The sequence below is a fragment of the Oryx dammah genome, unplaced genomic scaffold (genome assembly GCF_014754425.2).
Source record: "Oryx dammah isolate SB20612 unplaced genomic scaffold, SCBI_Odam_1.1 HiC_scaffold_1, whole genome shotgun sequence".
Taxonomy (NCBI): domain Eukaryota; kingdom Metazoa; phylum Chordata; class Mammalia; order Artiodactyla; family Bovidae; genus Oryx; species Oryx dammah.
Genome location: NW_024070185.1, coordinates 88,817,691 through 88,844,475, shown reverse-complemented (window position 1 = coordinate 88,844,475; position 26,785 = coordinate 88,817,691). Strand labels below are relative to the sequence as shown.

Here is a 26,785-nt window from a genome sequence, read left to right as displayed (position 1 = left end):
TCTCCTACTATTATTGTTCCTGTCCATTTCTCCATTTATGTCTGTTAGTGTTTGTCTTATGTATTGAGGTGCTATGTTGGGTGCATAGATATTTACAATTGTTATGTCTTCCAAGTTGATATTGGATATTGGATATTGGATTGATCCCTTGATCATTATGCAGTGTCCTTCCTTATCTCTTGTAATCTTCTTTATTTTAAAGTCTATTTTGTTTGATATGTGGATTGCTACTCCAACTTTCTTTTGCTTTCCATTTGCATGGAATATATTTTTCCATCCTCTCACTTTCAGTCTCTATGTGTCTTGAGGTCTGAAGTGGGTTTCTTGTAGACAGCATATATATGGGTCTTGTTTTTGTATCCATTCACCCAGTCTGTGACTTTTGGTTGGAACATTTGATCCTTTTAAATTTAAAGTAATTATTGATATATATGTTCCTATGGCCATTTACTTAATTTTCAGGGGTTGATTTTGTAGATCTTTTTCTTCTCTTGTATTTCTTGACTATATAAATCTCTTTAACATTTGCTGTAAAGCTGGTTTGGTTGTACTGAATTCTCTTAACTTTTGCTTGTTTGCAAAACTTTTTATTTCACCATAAATTTTGAATGAGATCCTTGCCGGGAACTGTAATCTTGCTTGTAGATTTTTCCCTATCAATAGTTTAAATATAACCTGCCATTTCCTTCTGGCCTGCAGAGTTTCTGCTGAAAGATCAGCTGTTATGCATATGGGATTCCCCTTGTATGTTGTTAATTCTCTCTTGCTGCTTTTAATATTCTTTCTTTGTGTTTAGTCTTTGTTAGTTTGATTAGTGTCTTGGCCTGTTTTTCCCTGGGCTTATCCTGTATGGGACTCTTTGTTCCTCTTGGACTAGATTGACTATTTCCTTTTCCATATTGGGGAAATTTTCAACTATAATCTCTTTAAAATTTTTCTCATACCCTTTCTTTTTCTCTTCTATTTCTGGGACCCCTATAATTCGAATGTTGGTGCATTTGATATTGTCCCAGCAGTCGCTGAGATTATCCTCAGTTCCTTTCATTCTTTTTACTTTATCTGCTCTACAGAAGTTATTTCCACCATTTTATCTTCTAGCTCACTGATTAGTTCTTCTGCTTCAGATATTCTGCTATTCAGTTCAGTTCAGTTGCTCAGTTGTGTCCAACTCTTTGTGACCCCATGAATCGCAGCACGCCAGGCCTCCCTGTCCATCACCAACTCCCGGAGTTCACGCAGACTCCCGTCCATCAAGTCAGTGATGCCATCCAGCCATCTCACCCTCTGTCATCCCCTTCTCCTCCTGCCCTCAATCCCTCCCAGCATCAAAGTCTTTTCCAAAGAGTCAACTCTTCGCATGAGGTGGCCAAAGTACTGGAGCTTCAGCTTTAGCATCATTCCTTCCAAAGAAATTCCAGGGTTGATCTCCTTCAGAATGGACTGGTTGGATCTCCTTGCAGTCCAATGGACTCTCAAGAGTCTTCTCCAACACCACAGTTCAAAAGCATCAATTCTTCGGCGCTCAGCTTTCTTCACAGTCCAACTCTCACATCCATACATGACCACCGGAAAAATCGTAGCCTTGACAAGATGGACCTCAGCAAAGTAACGTCTCTGCTTTTGAATATGCTACCTAGGTTAGCCATAACTTTTCTTCCAAGGAGTAAGCGTCTTTTAATTTCATGGCTTCAATCACCATCTGCAGTGATTTTGGAGCCCCAAAAAATAAAATCTGACACTGTTTCCACTGTTTTTCCATCTATTTCCCATGGAGTGATGGGACCAGATGCCATGATGTTCGTTTTCTGAATGTTGAGCTTTAAGCCAACTTTTTCACTCTCCTCTTTCACTTTCATCAAGAGGCTTTTTAGTTCTTCTTCACTTTCTGCCATAAGGGTGGTGTCATCTGCATATCTGAGGTTATTGATATTTCTCCCAGCAATCTTGATTCCAGCTTTTGTTTCTTCCAGTTCAGCATTTCTCATGATGTACTCTGCATAGAAGTTAAATAAGCAGGGTGACAATATACAGCCTTGATGTACTCCTTTTCCTATTTGGAACCAGTCTGTTGTTCCATGTCCAGTTCTAACTGTTGCTTCCTGACCTGCATACAGATCTCTCAAGAGGCAGGTTAGGTGGTCTGGTATTCCCATCTCTTTCAGAATTTTCCACAGTTTATTGTGATCCTCACAGTCAAAGGCTTTGGAATAGTCAATAAAGTAGAAATAAATGTTTTTCTGGAACTCTCTTGCTTTTTCAATGATCCAGCAGATGTTGGCAATTTGATCTCTGGTTCCTCTGCCTTTTCTAAAACCAGCTTGAACATGAGGGAGTTCACGGTTCATATATTGCTGAAGCCTGGCTTGGAGAATTTTGAGCATTACTTTACTAGTGTGTGAGATGAGTGCAATTGTACAGTAGTTTGAGCATTCTTTGGCATAGCCTTTCTTTGGAATTGGAATGAAAATTAATCTTTTTCAGTCCTGGGGCCACTGCTGAGTTTCCCAAATTTGCTGGCATATTGAGTGCAGCACTTTCACAGCATCATCCTTCAGGATCTGAAATAGCTCTACTGGAATTCCATCACCTCCACCAGCTTTGTTTGTAGAGATGCTTTCTAAGGCCCACTTGACTTCACATTCCAGGATGTCTGGCTCTAGATGAGTGATCACACCATTGTGATTATCCGGGTCATGAAGATCCTTTTTGTACAGTTCTTCTGTGTATTCTTGCCACCTCTTCTTAATATCTTCTGCTTCTGTTAGGTCCATACCATTTCTGTCCTTTATCGAGCTCATCTTTGCATGAAATATTCCCTTGGTATCTCTAATTTTCTTGAAGAGATCTCTAGTCTTTCCCATTCTGTTGTTTTCCTCTGTTTCTTTGCATTGATCTCTGAAGAAGGCTTTCTTATCTCTTCTTGCTATTCTTTGGAACTCTGCATTCAGATGCTTATATCTTTCCTTTTCTCCTTGGCTTTTCACTTCTCTTCTTTTCACAGCTATTTGTAAGGCTTCCCCAGATAGCCATTTTGCTTTTTTGCATTTCTTTTCCATGGGGATGGTCTTGATACCTGTCTTCTGTACAATGTCACAAACCTCATTCCATAGTTCATCAGGCACTCTATCAGATCTAGGCCCTTAAATCTATTTCTCACTTCCACTGTAAAATTGTAAGGGATTTGATTTAGGTCATACCTGAATGGTCTAGCGGTTTTCCCTACTTTCTTCAATTTGAGACTGAATTTGGTAATAAGGAGTTCATGATCTGAGCCACAGTCAGCTCCTGGTCTTGTTTTTGTTGACTGTATAGAGCTTCTCCATCTTTTGCTGCAGAGAATATAATCAATCTGATTTCGGTGTTGACCATCTGGTGATGCCCATGTGTAGAGTCTTCTCTTGTGTTGTTTGTTGGAAGAGGGTGTTTGCTATGACCAGTGCATTTTCTTGGCAAAACTCTATTAGTCTTTGCCCTGCTTCATTCCGCATTCCAAGGCCAAATTTGCCTGTTACTCCAGGTGTTTCTTGACTTCCTACTTTTTCATTCCAGTCCCCTATAATGAAAAGGACATCTTTTTTGGGTGTTAGTTCTCAGAGGTCTTGTAGGTCTTCATAGAACCGTTCAACTTCAGCTTCTTCAGCGTTACTGGTTGGGACATAGACTTGGATTACTGTGATATTGAATGGTTTGCCTTGGAAATGAACAGAGATCATTCTATCGTTTTTGAGATTGCATCCAAGTACTGCATTTCGGACTCTTCTGTTGACCATGATGGCTACTCCATTTCTTCTGAAGGATTCCTGTCTGCAGTAGTAGATATAATGGTCATCTGAGTTAAATTCACCCATTCCAGTCCATTTTAGTTCACTGATTCCTAGAATGTTGATGTTCACTCTTGCCGTCTCCTGTTTGACCACTTCCAATTTGCCTTGATTCATGGACCTGACATTCCAGGTTCCTATGTAATATTGCTCTTTACAGCATCGGACCTTGCTTCTATCACCTGTCACATCCACAACTGGGTATTGTTTTTGCTTTGGCTCTATCCCTTCATTCTTTCTGGAGTTATTTCCCCACTGATCTCCAGTAGTATATTGGGCACCTACTGACCTGGGGAGTACCTCTTTCAGTATCCTATCATTTTGCCTTTTCATACTGTTCATGGGGTTCTCAAGGCAAGAATACTGAAGTGGTTTGCCATTCCCTTCTCCAGTGGACCACATGCTGTCAGACCTCTCCATCATGACCTGCCTATCTTGGGTTGCCCCGCGGACATGACTTAGTTTCACTGAGTTAGACAAGGCTGTGGTCCAAGTGTGATTAGAATGACTAGATTTCTGTGAGTATGGTTTCAGTGTGTCTGCCCTCTGATGCCCTCTTGCAACACCTACCATCTTACTTGGGTTTCTCTTACCTTGGTGGTGGTGACCAGCGCACTAAGCGCGGCCGAGAGCTACCCCACATCTGAGGTCAGGGGCAGCTGCCTAGAGTGCCAGGCTGCAATGGTGCAGGAATGGCCAAGAGGAGCTACCCTGTGTCCGAGGTAAGGGGTGATGGCTGGGAGGAGATACCCTGCGTCCGAAGCCAGGGACTACGCCTTAGAGGAGCCCCCTGCATCTGAGGCCAGGGGTGGCATCCAAGGCCAGGGGCGGTGGCAGGAAGGAGCAATGCCATGCCCAAGGCCAGAGGTGCCCGGGAGGAACAACCCCATGCTCAAGGAGTGGTGGCTGTGTGGGCACAGGAGGGCCTAGAGGAGCCATCCCACATTGAAGGTCAGGAAGGGCAGCGGGAGGAGATACCCCTCATCCAAGGTAAGGAGCAGCGGCTGTGCTTTGCTGGTGCAGCTGTGAAGAGATAACCCACGCCCAAGATTCTGCTCTTGATTCCTTCTGGAATATTTTTAATTTCAGCAATTGTGTCGTTTTTCTCTGTATGTTTATTTTTTAATTCTTCTAAGTCTTTGTTAATTGATTTTTACGTTTTCTCCATTTTGTTTTCAAGGTTTCTGGTCATCTTTGCTAACATTAGTCTGAATTCTTTTTCAGGTAATTTGCCTATTTCCTTTCATTTACTTGGACTTCTGTGTTTGTAGATTGTTCCTTCATTTTTGTAGTATTTCTCTGCTTTTTCATTATTTTTTCTTTTAACTTATTGGTTCTGAAGTCTTTTCCCAGGCTTCAAGGTTGAATTCTTTCTTCCTTTTGGTTTCTGCCCTCCTAAGGTTAGTCCAGTGGTTTGTGTAAGCTTCGTATAGGGTGAGATTTGTGCTGAGTTTTTGTTTGTTTTTCGTCTGATGTGCAAGCCTGAATGAGGTCATATCCTGTCTGTTGATGATTGGGTTTTTATTTTGTTTTTTTTTGTTGTTGTTGTTGTTTAGATGAGGCATCCTGCATAGAGTGCTACTGTTGGTTGGGTGATGCTGGGTCTTATATTTTAGTGGTTTCCTTTCTGTGAGTTCTCACTATCTGATACTCCTAAGGTTAGTTCTCTGGTGGTCTAGGGTCTTGGAGTCAGTGCTCCCACTCCAAAGGCTCAGTGCTTGATCTCTGGTCAGGAATGAAGTTTCCACAAATGGTTTGTTATGGCATTAAGTGAGATTAAAACAAATATCCCAAAATGAGAAACCAAAGATGAACCCCAGACAGTGGCAGTTACAAAATCAGGCAAATAATAAGTAAAATAATGGAGTATACACATATACATATACACCCATGGGCAAAGTCAAAAAAGTCCAACCAAAATAAAGTACAATAGATTGACCCAGCGAACAAAAGAAATCAAAAATTATATCCAGTTAAGAACAAAACTAAGTAAAGCACAAACTGGAAAAGAAAGCTAAAGAAAGATGCCAAGAGTGGAATAAAGCAATGAAAAAAACCAAAACTAACAAATATGTTGAGAGGAAAGGAAAGAAAGAAAAGAAAGAATAGACATGCAAAGTTAAATAGAGGTAAATGAAGATTTATATATATTAAAGATTAACTGCAAGGGGAAAAGAACAGTAGGAAAGTCAAACAAAGGAACAAATGTAGAAAAATATAATAGGTTTTAAAAAATTAAAATTATAAAAAAGAAAAGAAAACAAACGGAAGAAGAAAGAAAAAAGAAAAAAAAAAAGGAAACCTCCACAGAACTGCAAAAGCCCAACTTAGAGGCAGAGGTTTATAACAACAATAAAAAGTGTGACTGAATATACACAAATATATATACACCCATGAACAAAATCAAGAGAGTCCAACCAAAATAAAGTACAATAGATTGACCCTGTGAATAAAGGAAATCAAAAATTATATCCACCAGTTAAGAACAAAACTAACTAAAGCACAAACTGGAAAATTCAAAACTAGAGCAAGGTGCCAATTGGGGAATAAAGCAATGAAAATAGAATTAGCAAATATGTTGAGAGGAGAGGAAAGGAAGAAAAGAAGGAGAGAATAGATATGCAGAAGTAAACAGAGGTAGATCAAGAAGATTTATATACATTAAAGATTAACTGGAAGGGGAAAAGAACAGCAGGAAAAGCAAACAAAGGAATAAATGTAGAAAAAAAAAGGTTTAAAAAATTAAAATTAAAAAAGGATTAAAAAAAGGAAAACTCCACAGAACGTCCAATGTAGAGACAGAGGTTTATAACAGCAATAAAAAATGTAAAAGCTCAAAAGCTTAATTAGATTTCATAGTGCCGATAAAATTGACAACTACAACGGGGGCGGGGGTGGAGGAGGAGAAATGAAAAAAGAAAAAAAAATGGAAAAGAAGCTACAGAGCAAGTCAAAACATAAGAATAATAATGATTTTCTTGAGTCACTGCTGTCAGAGTCCTTTCCCTCACTGGGAGTCACAGTCCACCTCACCTCCCTAGGATGCCCTCCAACACTGTGCTGATCTCTGGACCTGCTGTGGGGGCAGCTCAGATTCTAATCTGGTCCGACTCCTGTGTGTTCTTGCCTCCAATACTCACAGTTATCAGAACTAGTGTGTTTTCTTTTGTGGGAGCTCTCAATGACCTTTTCCAGAGACACAGAGTCTGCCCAGTTGATTGCGTGGGTTTAATCAGCAGCTTGTACACCTGGTGGGAAGGCTTTGGGTCTTCTTCCTTAGCCACACTACCCCTGAGTTTGTGGTTTTATTTAACACCTCTGAGGTTTGCTCCTGAGACTGCCCTGGAGGACTTGGGTTTGCCCATGTGAGGGCCAGGTGTGGTGGTGCTGCAGCTGCTTGAATTGCAGGGGTTCTGGCAGCACCGGGTACTCAGCAGAGATGGCGGCTGGGGCAGCAGGAATCATGGTGCTCTAGAAGGATATGGCAACCAGCATTGGCCAATATGCTCCAGTATTCTTGCCTGAAGAACGCCCCTCCCTGACAGAGAAGCCTGGCAGGCCACAGTCTACAGGGTCGCAGAGAGTTGGAAATGACCAAAGTGACCCTGCGCACATAGATGCAAGACTTTTTTGCCTGTGGCAGCTCTGCCCCAGAGAGATTCTAGCATGAAGGTGGTGCAGCTTGCAGGGGGGACCCTGGTGGCACCAAGTGTGTGGGGACAGGGATTGCCTCCATGGCAGGAGTTATGGCCTTATCAGAGCCTTTTTTCCAGCCTCTTGCAGCTGGCTATCAGAAGACCTCTTGGCCAGTCTTTCTCCATAGTTCCACCCATTCAGGCACTTAGAGGGCTCCTTTGCCTGGAGTCCTTCTCTGTTGTTTGGTGTGGCAGGCACATAGAGGGGCCCCCTTGGCTGGGGTCCTACCCTGTAGATCCACGCTTCAGTCACTTAAAGGAGCACCCTGCATGGGGTCACGATCTGTAGTTCAGCTCATCAGTCACTTAAAGGAACACCCTGGGTGGGGTCCTGCTCTGTAGTTCAGAACCTTGTTCAGCGGCCATGCTGGCATGCGGGGAGAGAGAGGCTTTGGTGATGGCTCCACCCACTACACGTGACTCAGTAGTATCATCTTGCTTCCATGCTGCCCAGCTTTCCTCCATAGGCATTCCCCATCACAATCTCCTCCCTCACCCTCGCTATATCCATCTCTCCACAGTCAACAGCAGCCCTCGCCCTGGGATTGCTCTACACTCCCCAAACTCCAGCTCCCAGCTGCTGCTCCTTCCAAGGGACCCTCATCCCTGTCTGGGGTATGTATGGCTACGGCAAGGATTGTCTGATTCTTATTCCATTTAGGCTGCCAAAGATCAGCTATTTCACTGTAAGCCTTAAAATGTTTCTCCTCTGACTCAGACAATTGCCCGGATGTGGGGATCAGACCCCTGCTTCAGTTCTCCCACCTGCCAAGGGCAGGTCCAGTCCTACTAACACTCCTGTTTTTCCCCCTAGTTCCTTCATCCTTCCAAGTTTTGTGTGGTTCTATATATTCTTTTTCTCTAGTCAGGTACCCCTACACTCTCAGCTGGTGTTCTGCAAGTGCTTCTGTGTCTGAAGGTGTATTCCTGATGTATCCATGGAGAAAGATGTACTCCATGTCCACCTACTCCTCTGCCATCTTGTTCTTCCTTTGAAATTGTTTTTTAATTAACATAATTACAATATAAACAGCAAGAGCAAATTCATTCAAATTAATTCAATGAAATCATTTTTCCCCTCAACATATTCTCTGATGTTGTAGACTTCTATGAGAAGACATACTACTTCATTTAGGCTTCTCTCTAACCTCCCATACCCTCTTCACACCCCTGCTCTGAACCCCACCTCCAACCCATTCTCTCCAAAGAGAGGAACTTCTAAGTCATATTCCTGAACACAGATCAGGTCACATCTGCTAGAGTGTGGAGCCACCATGAATAAAAGGGTCAGCATGAATGCACTTTGTCTCCCCTTTCTCTTGTTAATTTGTTGCTGAAGTGATGAGCTGACCATCTCCTGGCCATGCACTCTCTTAGGAAGAAAAATGATTCTCAGAAAATCATAAGTGGAGCTGGGCAGTAGTGGGCAAGGGGCAGACAGAGGTTGTAGAAAATCACATCTTGTTTCTCATGTTCTCCATTCCACCCTTTTTTCCCCAAGCATCTTATTTTTTTTATTTTGTACCCAATAACTATATAATTCAAATTCTTTTAAGTTCTAATTCTGCTAATTATTCTTTCTAGTGACCCTTATTCCAGGTGAATTGTTTCCATGTGTGTTTTGTACTTTTATATTACAAGCTCACATTTAGTGGAGTCTCTAATTTCCAAGCTAACTAAATAACAAGAGCATTCCCATGATTTACTCATTTAACAAACACAAATATACTAGGTGGTCCTTCACAGACTCTACCCAGAAGGAAATTTAGAGTCACATTCCCCAGTGCTGGTTAGACAACAGTCAACATCCTAGTCAGAATGATAATAACTAACACTGAGCAATCACTAGGTACCAAACGTTTCACACACATTACTTCACTTAATCTTCAACATCCCCCAAAGGGAGGGACTATTATTTCCCCATCTTATAGATGAGAAATGTTGATGCTTGTACAGAGAATGGTAATTTTCTCATGGTCACTCTGCTAGTAAACTGTAGAGCCAGAATTTAAAATCATGTCATCCTGACTCCAGCATCCAAACTTTTATCCAGTAGTATAAATAAACTTCAATGCACTCAGGCTCAGAGATGAAGCAAAGTAACAACACAAAGCCAATAAGGAGAGAGAATTGATTGAGATCTTGAATTTCCTCATTTACTTGGACATAAAATATAGGCTGAGAGTTAGATAGGAGCTTCCCTGGTGGCACAGACAGTAAAAAAAAAAAATCTTCCTGCAATGCAGGAGACCCAGGTTTGATCCCTGGATCTGGAAGATCCCCTGGAGAAAGAAATGGCTACCCACTCCAGTATTCTTGCCTAGGAAATCCCATGGACAGAAGAGCCTGACAGGCTACAGTCTATGGGTTTGCAAGAATCAGACACGACTTAGCAACTAAACCACCACCACCATCTAGTACACAATCTTCATGAGAATGAAATCAGGACTTTAACAGTATGGTATTTGAAAACACCATTGCATAAATCTAGAGGACACAGCTCTGTAAAATTTGTATTTTTCTGGATTTTATACATAGGACAAGTTCAGAAGAAGATCTGTCAAGCTGAAAGCATGAGAAGCTAAGAGTAGTTTGGGGAATGAATGGTACTTTTAAGTAGTTACGTAGATAGATGATCAGTGCCAACAAACATCAAGGATGCTTGTGCCCACTTACTAGCAGATGAAACCTCCTCGAAAGAAAAGATACTTTCAAAAACTCAGACTAAATGGGATAAAGTTCTTTCATCTGAACTAAATATATTACTTGGCTTTGAAAATCTCATTTTAACTGTTTATATGACTGTTTGCCTTCAAACTTTGAACTGTGGTGTTGCAGAAGATTCTTAAGAGTCCCCAACTGCACTTCAAGGAGACCAAACCAGTCAATCCTAAAGAAAACCAACCCTGAATATTCATTGGAAGAACTGATGCTTAAGCTGAAGCTCTAATACTTTGGCCACTTGATGCAAAGAGCTGACTCATTAGAAAAGACCCTGATGCTAGGAAAGACTGAAGGCAGAAGAAAGGAACAACAGAGGATGAGATGGTTGGATGGCATCACTGATTCAATGCACATAAGTTTGAGCAAGCTCTAGGAGATGGTGAAAGGACAGGAAAGCCTGCTACAGTCCATGAGGTCACAAAGAGTCGGACATGACTGAGCAATTGAACAACATTACTGTTTACCACCTATAAAAATACTACCTGGAACAAGAGGAAAAAACTTGTATACAGTCTTTCATAATAACCTGTGCTCTTGAGTATTATTGAAATGGGTGTTTTATAATTATTAAACTATCAGATTATTGTCTGAGACTGATTAATTTCAGGACAACAGCAGACAAGGCACAAATGAAGCCGTGGCCCGGGGCCAGTCCTCAAGAAGGCCGTTTAGGGACGCTGCGTGTCACGACTTTCACCTCACTCCTCGCCCCAGCTGGTGGCAAGGGGGACAAAGCAAGGCAGAGAAAATAGCCCTACTGATAGCAGAAATTATGCCTTTACACATGAGGAAAAACCTATTATTAGGTCATGGCTGACATTTAACAGGTAATTCCCTGAAATGACTTACCATTTCATACCCTGTAATTTGATGTGATTCTCCTCTTAATAACACTCTGAACAGATGCACATTCCCCATTTACATTCAAATTCACAGTACATTCTCTTTCCACCAGTATGGCTCTTCCAAAGGACAAGTCATAACAATAATGCATGCAGTCAAGGGGAGCGTACCTGGGAACCGCAAGGACCTCTGGCCTCAGCTGCTCATCCCATCATCACTCTGCCCTCTCTACCTCCACGAGCCCATTTCACCTCCACGTCAGGGCTCCGCCTGCCCTCCTTCCCATTCTAGAGCTGCTATCACCTGGAGGTTCCTCAGGGAAACTCCCAGGTGTTGCCGTACAGGATGCTTTTTCCTAGGTCCTTCCCCTTCCTTCGGGTGTGATCTCACAAAGGAAGCCCCAGACATGATTTTGAGGGCCTTCTCTTCATCACTCTGGGAAAAAAAAAGCAGGAGTTAGCCACAGAAACAGACAAGTTACAAACTGATAAGCCTTCTGAGGTCCCCTAGTAAGTGTCCTCTGGGTGGAATCACGAAGACAACGTGTATTTCCAGAAAGAAGAAACACATTAGCTTATGGTATATCTTTACAAAGTTAAGACCCTAGCTGCCTTTAAAAAAAGAGGATGTGAAGGTATGGGGGGGGGGCGGAACTCATTGTATAATTATATGAAGTGATCCTCAAAATATATTAAGTGAAAGCTAGACGCAGAACAGGCATGTTTGATACACAAAGGGGAGAAATGTCTAGTTAAATGTATTTACTTGTAAATGTCTAAAATACAGTAGACCAGACAACACAGATTGCCTTTGTGGAAGGGAACTAGGGGGCCAGGGTACCCTTGGCAAGACTTCTCTTTTTAGTCCCTTTTATGTCTTTTGAAGTTCTATTCTTTCCTCTCTCAGGAAAGAACTTACAAGATATGTTCTCACCACTCAATAGACAGACATCTGACAGATGGACAGATTGTGATGGTAAGAATCTGAAGAAATCATCCAATTCTCTGGGAGGAGGGAGGTGACCCTTTTCCCTTCTCTCTCTGTCACTCCTGTCTTCACCTATCCATCCATTAAAGGATTATTGTGAAGTTCAAGTACATTATTGAACTGTGAGAGAAATACAATAAACTCTGAATAGCTCATTCCCTTCTCTTACCCATTCCTTTACACAGATCCTTCCTCTTACTGAAGAAGGTTCTTAAGGGATGGTTAAGACTCCAGTGACTTTTTAGATTGATTTTTATTAGAGTATATTTGCTTTTCAATGTTGCATTAGTTTCGCTGAACGGTAAAGTGAAATAGCTATATGTATACATATAGCCCTTCTTTTTTGGATTTCCTCCCCATTTAGGTCTCACAGAGCATTGACTAGAGTTTCCTGTGCAATACCACAGGTTCTCACAGGATATCTATTTTATACATAGTAGTGTACATATGTCAGTCCCAATCTTCCAATTCATCTCATTCCCCGCTTCCCTCCACACATTTGTATGGACAAATGTGGAACAAATATATCCACACATTTGTTCTCTGTGTCTGTGGATAAAGAAGATGTGGTACATATGTGTATATATATATATACACACACACACACACATATATATATACACATATATATATGTGATGGACTATTACTCAGCCATAAACAGGAACAAAATTATGCCATTTCCAGAAACATGGTTGGACCTAGGGACTATCATACAGAGTGAGGTAAGTCAGAAAGAGAAAAACAAATATATATCCCTTAAATGTGGAATCTAGAAAAATGATACAGATGAACTCATTTGCAAAGAAGAAATAGAGACATAGACCTATTGGTTGTTAAATGGAGCTTTAAAGCAGTTGTAAAAGACTTCGTGGAAGCATACCCTTTCTTTCCATGGCTTTTTACCTTTATATGAGTAGCACCAGCAATACTTCACTACCTAAAGTTTAAACTTTCTCTAAGGATTCAGTTGAAGGCATTGCAAGTCTTCTTTTAAAAGATAAAAGACAACAATCTCTGCCACAATATCCCCTTTCCATCCAGTATTTTTTTTTAATAAAATAAGCATCCTCTAGCAAGAAGGTCCATCTAGTCAAGGCTATGGTTTTTCCTGTGGTCATGTATGGATGTGAGAGTTGGACTGTGAAGAAGGCTGAGTGCCGAAGAATTGATGCTTTTGAACTGTGGTGTTGGAGAAGACTCTTGAGAGTCCCTTGGACTGCAAGGAGATCCAACCAGTCCATTCTGAAGGAGATCAGCCCTGGGATTTCTTTGGAAGGAATGATGCTAAAGCTGAAACTCCAGTACTTTGGCCACCTCATGTGAAGAGTTGACTCACTGGAAAAGACTCTGATGCTGGGAAAGACTGAGGGCAGGAGGAGAAGGGGATGACAGAGGATGAGATGGCTGGATGGCATCACCGACTCGATGGACGTGAGTCTGAGTGAACTCTGGGAGTTGGTGATGGACAGGGAGTCCTGGCATGCTGCGATTCATGGGTTCGCAGAGTCAGACACGACTGAGCGATTGAACTGAACTGAGCAAGAACAATTTGATTCAAAGGAAAATCAATTGATCTTCAAATTCTGTTGCAGTTTTGAAAAACATTCTTCCTGAGTAACCAAATAACGATCTGCATTGTGAGCCATAATGTGAAAAAAATATTAGAACAGAGCTCAGCCATAAAAAAGTGTAGCAAGAGCTTATAATATCTTGTATTTCTGCCAAAGTGGAATTGAGAAAGAACAATAGACCCAATAAAGGTACCACATTAAATTTTGGTCATTTGTATGGTGGCTCACAGTAGTTTACAACTATTTGCTCCCAACCCTGCAAGGCAATTACACATCTTTGTTGTTTGCCATGACACCGTCAAGAGAAGCATATCTTGCTAGCTATCATCAGATAGGTAGCAAGTCCTTGGCCATGGACTTGACCCGCCAATGAATATCAGTAGAAATGCAGTGTGCTCGCTCCAAGCAAGAGCTTCTTGAAGAAGGTTGTTCTTTTTCCATCTCTAACTGAAGAACACCCTATCCTAGATGGGATGCTCCACTAGCCTGGATTCCAAAATAAAGACTCATGGAAAAGAGCCATCTGGAACAGAGCCTCTGCCACAGCTGCAGCACCCTACAGCAAGAGGGGGAAACCCTCAGCCCATCCACAGAGGACATGCAATGAGACAAAGCAAAAAAAAATCATTGTTATTTGCACTGAGACTGAGGGGTTGTTTCTTACCACAAGTTAGATGAATCAAAGCAACAAACAAATCATAATGATCCCAAGAATGGGAACTAGATTTCCGTGTTCTAGGAAAAAGGCAAAAGAAACTAACGTCATTAGAACATATGCTCCAGACCAACTACTTGTTCTAGGAGTTTTCATGATACTATGCACCAACTTGATGTCTGAAACAACCACTTGAGTCTCATCTACAAAATGAGAGACTAAGGTTCTATGACCTCTAAGTAAGTTTCCAAACCTGGCATTCTATGTGAGTTCTTCACTGCAGGCTTCCCTAAAAATAAGATTCATTACATAACTTATAGTCACCATGTTTTCAAGAGAGTGGGTATCTGGCCTAGATAATGCCATGTTTTTTTACAATATGACTGGTGCTTTAAATGAACCAAGAATTATTTCCAGAGAAGACTGCCTTTCAGTTTGCTAATATTTAAAACATTTTATTTCAGAGAAGAAGCCTACTTTCATTTCCTATTTTTACCTACTTAACATTAACTATCAAAAATCTTGGAATTCTTCCATTTTTAAGAGAAATCTTTAATTAAAAATTTAGCTTCCTCTTACACTGTCATGAATTTCATTTAAGATACCTATAAATGTACCAATATTAATGTGAATCAACTAACAATTTGGCTTTTTAAAAAATTATATGTGATAATAGAGATATCATCAAAAGATTTCAAATCTTCACAGTCTATTAAAGATCAATGCCATCACTATTAATGACACATAGGTATTGTTCTAGGAAGGGAAATACATCTGGAGTCTGATAAATGGATTTTAAATAAAGAAGAGTGGAAACTAATCTATCCAAGCTGAAAGATTTTAAAGGCAGGCAAAGACAAATGAATATACTGAAGCAAAATTCTCCTGTGCTTCCTCTGATTTGAAAAGAAAAATACCTGTAGAAAAATAACATTATACATCTTTTGGTGATGTTAATCTTTACCATTTTATTTGACATCTTAACTATATACCTAATGGACAGAACAATAAATCTATAAATTTCAAATTTTTATAATTCCAGACAAAGAATGATAATATGTTAGAGCAGAATTAGAAATGTGGTATTAGAAAAATTAAACAAAGGTTATTTTTAATAAAGTATTTCAATAAAATTCAATGATATGAACAATTACTTAACATGCACACTTTACCTGCATATAAAATAAAGACAGAGTGGAAAATAAAAAAGGTAAGTTTAATGAGGGAATTATATGTGATATTTTGGTTTATATATATTTTATTATTGCTAAAATAATATTTTTAAACAATTACAAATAAATGCCACTACTAGTATTTATTATATATACTAATTTTAATGTCCCATGGGGAATTTCAGCAAAGAAGTGGAAATGAGAAAATAAAATGAAAGTCTAGGACTGAAAAACAAAACAATGTAAATTGACAAGAGATGAACTTCACAGGAGATTACATAAAACAAGAGACAATTAGCAGGGTAAAACATCAGAAGAAAACATAAGCTGGAGTGTGGAGAATCAAAAGGAAAAAATACAGAAATGAACATAAAAGACACAAGGGATACGGTGAAAGTTCCAACAATAAGAGAGGAGAATAAAGCAAAAACAATATTTGACAAAATAGTACTGCCAAAAATTTTTCCCCAAATGGCCAAAACACCAAGAAATACTACAAACTCCAAGAAAAATAATTATAAATAAAACCACCCCTAAACGCATTATGATCAAACTGCTAAAAAACAAACACCAAGCTGCTGAAAAACAAAGACAAAAAGAAGACCTTTAAAGAGATATATTACCTTTGAAAGGATAACACAAACCATTGGCTGATTTCTCAAGAGGGGAAAAAAAAAGCAAGGAAAGAATGGAATGATACCTTAAAATACTAAAAATATCTCCCAATACAAAATTCTATGTCCATCAAAAACATCCTTCAAGGTTTAACGCAAAATACACTTAACACAAAAACTGAGGAGATTTTGATTAGCACAAATACCCTCATGGAAAGACAATTCAAGCAAAAGGGAAAAAAAATCCCAGAAAGAAGCACCAAGATACAGAATAGAATGTAGAACAATGAAAAGGGTAATATGTCAATTATTCTAAGCAAAATCAACTACAAAATAATTAATGTCATATGGAATCTAAAATAACACAAAAACAAAAAAATTAAGAAGGTAATTGCTAATTGTAGTATTTTAAAGGTTGAAACATATAAATCTATTTTTTAATAAAAGAAGCATGTGAGAAATGATGTATACTGAATAACAAAGTTTATATAATTAAATACAAAAAAAGAAGTCAAGAAAGGAGGAAAAAAGAACATCAACTAGTAGGACAAATAAGCATTAAGACTGTAAGTTTAAACCCAAATATATCAATAATACATTGAACATGAATAGATCATAAGAAAAGGTTGTCAGACTATCAGATTTTTAAAAAGCAACTTAATCCCAAAGAAAATGAGGTTGAAAGTAAAAGGACAGAAAAAACTATATATGCTATGCAAACACTAACCAATAAATAAGTGGTATACTTTGACTACTGTAAGGCAAAACACCCTCCATTAAGACTAAGAAAAATGGCATAAAACAGGAGTTAAAAAGGACATTAACTATAGCATCTACAGACGTTAAAACATAAGTGGATATTTGCCGGGAGCCAGCACGAGGAGTCCCGCCTGTGGCAAAGGTCATGAGGTTAAGGGGTCTGACAGGCAAAGGTGAGTCAGGCCTTAAGGGAGCCTTGCTGAATTTTCTCGAGCATCTACTCCCAAAACCAGAGTCTGCCTGCCTTATTGTACTGTGCTTTCCATTCTTCTGACATAACAGGGGGCTATCCCCAACCACCTTTCTCTGGAAAAAGTTAACTTAGAGCTCCAATTAGTCTCCTGCATATGAAAAGAATGTTACAACTCAAACCCCTTTGATGGCTCTCTAGCTTTCCTGACAGGTTTAACTACACTTGTGATTGTTTACAGCCCCCCAAAGGTGAGAGGCATGAAGCTTAAAGCATCTTAAAGATATAGAGCCTTTTCTAAAGAGCTAAAAATTATATTGGTGATGGGTTTCACTGTTGAGTCAATGACTGCTGCCAGGTCTCCATATTCTTTATCTTTTAGGCACCTGGAGGATATTAATCAATGTAATTGGGATATAGAAAAAGGAATATAGTAGTTTTGATGTTAGCAATACTAGACTTGTGAGTTAATGAATTTTCTCTTTGTTATAAATCACTGTACTCCTCTTTCTTTGTTATAAATCGTTGTGTCCTTGCTATGCAAGAATGCAACCTTAATTAGTGCTTTCTGAGAGTGGCACCAGACTTTTGGAAAGAACAACACTTTTAAGACAAATAAGTTTTCTGGTTGACAGACCCTTATCAGAAAAGGGCCATAAAATGTTAATTGGCCTTCTGGCCAGAAGATGATGTAAATCACCTAAGACTTGTGTATACAGCTAGGTATGCAAAGAGAAAGCCTGGTCTCGATAAGAGTCAGGGTTGCTGATGATGCATAACTTTGTATTATCCATTGATCTCTATGTACAACCAAAAGTATGAAAAGCTTTCCTGAACAATAAAGGATGGGCCAGTCACTGGAAAGATTGGTTTCCCCCGTGTGGTCTTTTCTTCTTCTCTTCTTTTCTGGCTGAATTCCCATCTGGGGCGTGGAGGCTCACCATGTCTACTTACTTGCCCTGGCTTCTAAGACCCACGCGAGAGGGAGCCCAAGGCGGGGCACCCTCCGCTATTCAAGCAGGTGCCAGTGGCCTACGTAGATGGTGCAAACCTCTTGTCTCGAGGTTTTATTAGTTTTCCACGTAAACCAAGTTATTCAGCCTCTTTTCTCCACTAATTTTCCTACTACACTATTCTTTCCTAATCTTATATGTCTAATTAAACAATTAATTTCTAAGATACCAACTCCGTCTCCCCTTCGAATTACCCTGGATCCACCGGGGCTGGACCCTGGCAGATATTATCAACTTTATGCCAATAAATTTGAAATGATAAATAATTCCTAGAAAAAAACATAACTTAGCAAAAGCATCAGAAAATCTGCATTGTCCTATATCCATTAGAGAAACTGAATAGAGCCTGATTTTGTTTCATATAGCAATATATTATATAAACAATTCCTCATGCCATTTCCTTATGTCACTTGTTCTATTACAGAAGACATTAATTATAGCAATTTATTAAGATTGGGGTTTCATTTAAGCTTTATTAATTCTTACCCATGTGACCTTTAATAAATAATTATAACCTTTTTATGCCATAATTTAAAAAAAAAATGACCCCAGCAGTGGGATACTTCATTGACTTAGTACAATACTGTGGATCTTGGAAATGTTGATAGTTATATCAATGAGTATGTTTGATGACTGCATAGCAGCCTATTTTCCCCTCTTATAAATTCTATAAGAAAATCCTTATTTATCTACCTTTATACATATTCCTAATTTCTTCAGGATAAAATCCTGAAAATGAAATTGATGGACAAAAAGATTCATGATGCATAGGGCCCATTGTCCAGAAAACCTAAATCAGCTTACATTTCCAAAAAAAAGTATAAAAATGCTCATTTCCCTACACCCTCATCCACCTGGATATTATCCTTTTATAGTTTTGCCAGTTTGGCAGGACAAAGTGGCAGATCAGTATTATATTTATTTTGCATTTTATTTACTATTAAATACACATATCACACACTTATTAGATCTATTGGCACCTTTAATTGTCCTTTCATAAACTGCCTTTTCCTATCTTTCACCAGAGCAGAGGAAAGAGAAGAAAACCAGCAAATCACAAAGGCCTGGTGGTCCAGAGCACCAAGCAAAAATTATACATATTCATTGGCAGAAGTTGTACATAGCTGAATGACATTGCCCCATTATCCAATAATGTTTTAACATGCCAGATGAAATCTGTAATGCTTAGGTCTCAGGAAATTAGACAATCCAATGCCAGGCTGTGGACAGACACCAGCTGCAGTGAGTGGGGTCTTTACAATCTCAAGCAAAAAAATATGTCACCATGGCAAACTCCCCTGGGGTCTGTTTTACTGAAACCAGAAATTACTTCCATGATTAACAGAGTATGTAGCATTGTTTATATTGAAGCACTGACAGTTTAGAAATTGTTGACATTTCCAAAAGAGCCATCTGATGAGAGACTTTGAAATTATTCTAATTGAGAGGCAGGCCATGGCTTCTTGTCCAATTAAGCTCCTGTTAGATGCCTGGAGAAATTGGGCATGAGGAAGCCCAGAACAAGGCCTATAGGAATACGATATTTCCTGAATGGACACTGAGGCACTGCCTGAACCAAGGTGTTTCCTAAAGTTTTAGACTGTACCTTTTCAGTTGAAAGCTGTGCGTAAAATCGATGCAATATATGAGAAACATAGACATCTCTAATGTTGCTTAATCATGCTTATCAATGATACCTCATCCAATGAGATACAGTATAATGGGCGATGAGAGCTTGGAAAAGCAAAGTAACAAAAGACGGGCAAAGTGGGCAGCTGTAAAAGGGAGGCTGACTAGCCTCTAATTTGGCACATAGGACCCTGTTCCTGTCAAAGCAGAACTATAAGAATGAAAGGCATGGTTTTCTCAAATGTCACAGACATAGAGGATTTCTTGATATCAGCACTTCCCAAACTGACTTCTCATAGAATCTTTACAACCCAAGAGACATTTAACATAGGGAAACACAATTAGGAATATATTTGTAATTATGATTATTGATATGCATAAAATACACTGCCAAGTTGTGTGCCACTATGTGTAAGATAGTAACAATTGTGTTATGACATGTTTTATATATTTATTTACATATGAAATATAAATATATGTAAAATGCATTTATACAGTATATCTTTTGTTATTATATATATATCTGATCTACATTATTCTAGGATTTCATAATTGCAATTTTGCCTATTAGCCAAAATTTATCTGTAACCCCAAAATCAATCCTTGTAGCACACTTGCGGTCTCATTCATTGACATTTGAAAAGCAGGGAAAATTTTGTGTTGCCCAATGCCCTCTTTTTCAGCTGAAGTGGAACAAGGCAACACTCTACCTTCTTGTTTCAGCTCTCCTACTGTAAACAAGTGTCCTTTTCATGGTTTATTTAGTGCCACATTTCTCACCGTTGTATGCTTTTAGTTGCTGGTTTTACACAAGCCCCAAGTGTAGTGCTGAAGTGCTGTTTACTGTTCTAGGTGCAAAAAGGCTCCGATGTACCTGAGGGGAAAAATACGTGTGTTACAAAGCTTCATTCAGGCATGAGTTATAATGCTGCTAGCTATGAATTCAGTATTAATAATAAATCAACAGTGATATTAAATAAAGTATCTTTAAATAGAAACACACATAAAACAAGGTTGTATATAAACCAGTTGACAAAAGTGCTGTGACCAAAGGCTTTCAAGGACCCAACCCTGTACTTCTTCCCTTAGGAACAATTATGCAGTGTTTGAAGAAATCTTATAGGAGATACAATAATAAATGATATACATAAATGAGTCAAAAAAACTTGAGGCACTTTAATTTTTTTAAGCCAGAGAAACACACCTGAATAAGAATCGTCTCTGGTAACTTTTATTTATTTATTCAATCCATGAATGAATATTTATTCAATCAGCCATTTATTCACTCAGTGAGTATATATGGAGTTCTTCTATGTGCTGTGTATAAGGTGGTATACAAATAAAGACTTCATGTTGACTTTCTGGAAGTTTGTATTCTAGACAGAAGGGCCACCATTCACATCTGTTGTATAACACACAACCTGACTGGGGAATACAGATGTAACCAATAATCACATTCATGAATTAATGGCCACAAACTTGGATCAATAAGACAATGGTTCTCTTACAGAAAAGACACCCAACTTAGATGAAAGGTGATGGAGACAATATTCCAGTTAGAAAACATGCCTTGGCAAAGGTTGTTAACAGGAAGGATCATGACATTCTGTAGAAACTGAGAACATTGTGCCTGAAGCAAAAGAAAGAAAAGAAAAAATGGCCCAAATAAAGCTTGAGAGACAGGGCGGTGAACCATCCAAGACCTTAGAAGCCAAGCTAAAAAATGTTGGTTCATTCTGAGGGCAATGGGAAACCACTAATGAGAGGTGATTATTTATCTTATAAAGATCACTTTGGCTGCAGTGCAGAGATGGCCAATGAGGGTGGTCAAGCTTAATGTGGGAGAACAGTTAAATCATCATAACTTCCCTGAACTGTCTCTTCCAGTATAATAATAGCCTAACAAATATATAACTATCAGTGTGCAGACTGGACATTACACACAGGAAAAAAAAAATGATGAGACAATCAGCATGGCCATAATCAAAAGAGTTTTAAATCTCTTATTCTGAAAATTATAAACCATGGAAATAGTGTGACTTCTTTGCTTTTCAATATATGTCTGAATAGCCTTTGATGCATACTTAATCCTTTTTACTATGACTTCCCTTATTCTTCAGAAGGTATATTTAGATACCATTCAAATGTATACTTCATTCTATTTGTCATTATTCCTCCATTTTCACAGTCTGCTTAAGTTGCCTGTATACTGTAAGCATTCTTATGAGTACAAAGACTTCCCTCCTCAGTGGATCCCAAAACAATGTCTGTAAAGGATGGAGGTGGCAGAGATCACAAGTTAAAGGTAACTCGGAAAATTCATGACTTAAGAGGTCCATCTTCTGACTGTGGCTGCTCCCCTCCCTTCTTCTTGCATGCAGACTTTTAATGAAATGGTAAAAGCTGTATTTCAAAATAGAAAGTGAGGAAGAAGAGGGGAAGGAGGAGGAGGAGAAGCTGGAACAGAAGGAGGAAGAAAAAGAGAAGGAGTCTCCTACCCATGTGAGTTTGTCTGGTCCTCATCTGACCAAAGATATAAATAGACATTATAAAGACAAGAAAGGAAATTTGAATAAGGACTGTTATTAGATGATATGGGAACATTTTGTTAGATTATGATATGCCATGCTGCTGCTAAGTCGTGTCAGTCGTGTCCTATTCTGTGCGACTCCATAGACGGCAGCCCACCAGGCTCCGCCGTCCCTGGGATTCTCCAGGCAAGAACACTGGAGTGGGTTGCCATTTCCTTCTCCAATGCGTGAAAGTGAAGTCACTCAGTTGTGTCTGACTCTTAGCGACCCCATGGACTGCAGCCCACCAGGCTCCTCCGTCCATGGGATTTTCCAGGCAAGAATACTGGATATATATATACATGTAAATATAAACCACATAAATATATAATATATATGTAAATGTATATTTACATACCACACTATCTATATATACACGTGTGTGCAGGTGTGTGTGCAGGTGCATCAGAGAAGGCAATGGCACTCCACTCCAGTACTCTTGCCTGGAAAATCCCATGGACGGAGGAGCCTGGTGGGCTGCAGTCCATGGGGTCACTAACAGTTGGACACGACTGAGCGACTTCACTTTCACTTCTCACTTTCATGCATTGGAGAAGGAAATGGCAACCCACTCCAGTGTTCTTGCCTGGAGAATCCCAGGGACGGGGGAGCCTGGTGGGCTACAGTCTATGGGGTCGCACAGAGTCGGACACGACTGAAGCGACTTAGCAGCAGCAGCAGCAGCAGGTGCATAGTCACTCAGTTGCGTCTGACTCTTTGCAACCTAAAAGTCCTTATTGATTACAGATGTCTACTGAAACAATTATGGGTAAAATGTCATCGTGTCTAGGATTTGCTTTAAAATACTACAGAAGGACTTCCCTGGTGGTCCAGTGGTTAAAAATCCGCCTGCCAATGCAGCGGACACAGATTCAGTCCCTGGTCCAGGAAGATCCCACATGCCCAGCAACCACTGAGCTGCCACCTCTGAAGCCCGTGGGCCTGGATCCCATGCTCCACCACAAAAGAAGCCACCACAATGAGAAGCCCGTGCACCGCAACAAGGAGTAGTCCCTGCCCTCTGCTACCAGAGAAAGCCTGAGTGCAGCAACGAAGACCCAGCGCAGCCATAAATAAACAGATTACTCCAGAAAAGTGATAAAATCAACGAAATGTGACTAACAAAAGATAAATCATTACTGAGGCTGGGTGATGGGATGTAGGGATTCATTACACTTTTCCTTAAATTTGGCATGTTCTTAAAAATTGAGACGAAGGGGCCATAAGCCAAATTATAGTGGGCTGAGGAGTGACAAGGAAATTCCTTGTGTTTTCTCTATTTCAAAGTCTTCAGCACATTTTCATTAAATATTAAGTCTTGTCTTAACTGGGATTCAGGAAATTGAGAGTGTTTACAGTAAGGAGGGGTTATTATGCAGCCTCACTTCTCAGGAGACACTGGTCCAGAACAATAGTGGGCAACCAACTATATAGAACACACACAGGATGCTCTGAGGATGCCCAGACTTCCTGCCCACCTCTGATGCAGGGCAGTTATGGAAGCTGATCAAAGATCATCTCCCAAGCAGGTAACAAGAAAGAATACTGGAGTGGGTAGCCATTCCCTTCTCCAGAAGATCTTCCCAACCCAGGGACTGAACCCACATCTCCCATATTGCAGGCAGATTCCTTACCATCTGAGCCTCCAGGGAAGCCTCAACAAGAGGGAAGGACCACAAACAGGCAAATGAAAGGCATCCAAAATGTTTGTTGCATCTCCATTTTACTCTGAACCAGCACTGAGCCAGGTAAATAAAATGTTAGGAGGGCAGAGCTGCTGTGGGAAATAGACAATTAGGGAACCATTGATTATTCAGGGAGCTGCAAAGCTCCTAGTGTGACAGCCAATGATCACTGACCAGGGACAGTTATCCTCCTTTTTCATGGCCAATAAGGCTTCCTCGAGTTCAAATGCCACCCTAGTCAGTTTCACCTTCGTAGCACTTTCCCTCTGTTCATAACCCAATAGGGAACTGAGCATCGCCACTAAATAAAGATAACAATTTCATTTCTTCTTCAGTGTTATTTCCTCTGAGGATATTTCTAAACTATGCAACTATTAAATATTACTTGCTTAACATGTGGGGAAGCACACAGGATTTTTTAGGAGGATATACCAACCAATAGAATAAATTATGGAAAATATATGCAGTACTGTCAAAACAGAATAGCCCTATGAGCTACGTTCTTTAAATCCTCTCCTTCCTTGATTTCCCATATGGTCACACAGTGGGCCTTGTCATCTCTTGAAACAATGGTCATTAATTTCAACCATAAGGCCCTAGTCTTCTGACCTCATCAGATCCTCCAGGCTTTGGGCCTCTCCCCCTCTTCCCAGTTCCTCAGTCCACTCCCAGCTTCCTGCTCACGCTATGCAATCACATTCTAAGAACTACTGTTTCCATACTTCCTCCAATTCCTCACATTTCTCTGACTAAATTCTAGTTCTGGACCTATTCAACCATCCACTTCCCTCTGCCTGCCTAAGCTTCTGAACAAAGCTGAGACCCCACAAGGATTCTCTGGTGCTTGCTCCCCAACACTGAGCTGTCCCTGCTGAAACAGGTTCCTACTCTCTTCACACCTGCAGTCTCCTCTTAACCTCCTCACTCCCTGCAAATCATCTAGCCTTCAACCACACAGAAAAGACTATGACATGGGAACTCCCTCAATTTTTTTTCCCTCCTATTGTGATTAGGAGGATTCTCTCCCATCTAAACATGATAGCTCCCACCTGTGTCTGGATCCTACTTCCCCGCCTCATCATCTTAGGGCCTCCTAGGTGGTAATTCACAGCCACCCTCACCCCAACCTCATCGCCCATCTCTCCCTCCCCTGCTCACTCCTTCAGGGGTGAACATGTCCAAGCTTAGGCCATCTGATGTGAAGAACTGACTCTTTGGAAAAGTTCCTGATGCTAGGAAAGACTGAAGGCAGGAGGTGAAGGGGACGCCAGAGGATGAGAAGGTTGGGTGGCATCTCTGACTTAATGGACATGAATTTCTGCAAGCTCCAAGAGTTGGTTGCAAAGTCCATGGGGTCACAAAGAATCAGACATGATTGAATGACTGAACAAAAGCCTTGTTCTACCATCAAAAAAAAGTCATCCTCTATCTCCACTTCAGCTCCATCCATCCCATTCTCTATTCTCCCCTTCAAAAAGATCTCTCCCAAGAGGTGCAAACATTAACTATTTCTGTCCATCATGACCCATTCATTCCAATCTGGATTCTCCTCCAACCAGTCCTCTGAAATGTCTGTCATGAAGGTCAACGATAATCACCATGTCACAAAATCCAGCTAAAAGGAAGACCCAGGACATCTTTAGAAGAAGTTGAAATTGATCACTTTGTCATGATTGCTAGGGCAAAACTGTAAAATATAGAAAATATAGAAACTAAAACTATGACAAAAATCTAGCAAAAAAGAGTCTGCAATCACATTTATAGAGATCAACAAAAATTTAGTAAAGTTTTAAAAACAGATTAAATTCCATAACACAAAAAGCTAGCCAACGTAAGCCACAGGGGAGAATTGTACTTGTTTTCATCTTTTTCTTTACTTAACGATTTTCTCATGACAAAAATAATGGATGCTTATTTAATAAGTAAAACAAAACAAAGGTATACAAGGAAAACAAACATCCATACCTAGTATTCCACCCCATCTGCTGATCCATAATGAAATAATCATCAAGGGAGTATTCTTTCATGTTCTTTTCCTAGTCACAAAAGCACAGGCAAACAAATGCACACATACACTAGGATTTGGCTTGATTAGTAGTTGTTTGGGTAATGTGTTGGTATTCTGTTTTGTTTTGGTGTAACAAAATTAAGGAGAAATTACTTATGATAAACTCCTTATTCCCATGCATGTAGATTCCTACACTATCAACACCCCCACCAAGATGGTATTACTACTGCTATTACAATTGATGAACCTACACTGACATATCATTATCACCCAGAGTCCAAAGAGTACACTACAGTTTTCATGTAATAGTATTATACATTCTATGGGTTTGACAAATGCATAACATCTCTTCACCATTGTTGTACAGAATAGTTTTACTACCTTAAAACCCTCTGTATGGAATCTTTCCGGACAAGGGATCGAACCAGTGTCCCCTGCATTGGCAGGCAGATTCTTATCCACCAGGAAAGTCCTGTACCACCAGGAAAGTCCTCGACATAACTTTTCAATTCATTTGAGTAAATACCAAGGAGAACTCCTAGGTGTATGTCTGGAGACAATTCTAATTTGAAAAGATATCCATACCCCAATTGTAATATATTACTGGTTCTTTCATTAACAAATGAGTTAAATAAAATCTTGATACAACTCCATCTTATATTTGCAAACCTTATATTTGCATTATCATTCCACTTTTTCTAGTCTCTATAAATGTGAGTACAGACTAATTTTTGTTAGATTTTGGTCATAGGTTTAGTTTCTATATTTTACGGTTTTTCCCTAGCAATCACGACATGGTGATCAGTTTCAGCTTCTTCTAGAGATGTCCTGGAGTCTTCCTTTCAGCT

At 39.8% G+C, this 26,785-nt stretch overlaps 2 long non-coding RNA genes across 3 annotated transcripts; one reads left to right on the top strand and one right to left on the bottom strand.

Moving 5' to 3' along the window:
- Nucleotides 1-1,950: 1,950 nt before the first annotated feature.
- Nucleotides 1,951-22,354, bottom strand: LOC120863937. 2 transcript variants are annotated; one of them, XR_005721105.1, is made up of 3 exons: nt 21,130-22,354; nt 20,385-20,548; nt 1,951-1,993 (listed from the first exon to the last, which is right to left on the bottom strand). It is a non-coding gene; the product is annotated as an uncharacterized LOC120863937 (long non-coding RNA). The 2 variants fall into 2 exon arrangements; XR_005721104.1 differs by lacking the exon at nt 1,951-1,993 and adding an exon at nt 18,283-19,358.
- Nucleotides 5,271-26,777, top strand: LOC120863941. Its single transcript, XR_005721107.1, has 3 exons — nt 5,271-5,281; nt 12,386-12,391; nt 26,695-26,777. It is a non-coding gene; the product is annotated as an uncharacterized LOC120863941 (long non-coding RNA).
- Nucleotides 26,778-26,785: the final 8 nt, after the last annotated feature.